At 56.1% G+C, this 419-nt stretch overlaps 1 protein-coding gene across 1 annotated transcript in view; it reads left to right on the top strand.

Moving 5' to 3' along the window:
• Nucleotides 1–6: 6 nt before the first annotated feature.
• The window catches only part of ME3 (malic enzyme 3), a 270,934-nt gene continuing 270,521 nt past the window's right edge, over nucleotides 7–419 (top strand). Inside the window, exon 1 of the mRNA XM_019524700.1 lies at nucleotides 7–59. The gene's annotated coding sequence lies outside the window, so the exon portion shown is untranslated. The remainder of the gene's footprint in view (nucleotides 60–419) is intronic.

Below are 419 nucleotides of genomic sequence, written 5' to 3'. Positions count from 1 at the left end.
GCGCCGCCGCCCTCAAGAAGAGGGGCTACGACATCACCCGCAACCCGCACCTCAACAAGGTAGCGGGGCCCCCGCCAAACCGGGGCTTGCCCCCAGGGCCCTTCCCCGGGGGCGGCTTGCAAGAGTGACCGAGGGCCTGTGCGGCGCAGGGCCGAGCAAACAGCGGCACAGGGCACGGGTTGAAATGCATGTAGCCCCTTTTTCCTGGGGACCGGTGTGCGGGTGTGGGTGCTTTGGGGTCTGTTCTGCCTCCCCCAGAGGCGAACAACAGCCTGTGGCCAAACTCTCTGTACTTAATTAAAAAAAAAAAAAATCAGGACAGGAAGAGTTGGGTATCTTGCTTGATGAAAACCCACCATGGATACTAAGGATGTTTTGAAAGCTGTGTTTAGAAGTGAAACTGGCTTTTTTTAAAAAAT

The sequence above is a fragment of the Gavialis gangeticus genome, unplaced genomic scaffold, assembly GCF_001723915.1.
Source record: "Gavialis gangeticus isolate Ggan-Ray unplaced genomic scaffold, GavGan_comp1, whole genome shotgun sequence".
NCBI classification, from domain to species: domain Eukaryota; kingdom Metazoa; phylum Chordata; order Crocodylia; family Gavialidae; genus Gavialis; species Gavialis gangeticus.
The sequence above is the reverse complement of the archived record's forward strand: the minus strand, read 5'-3'. Positions and strand labels throughout refer to the sequence as shown.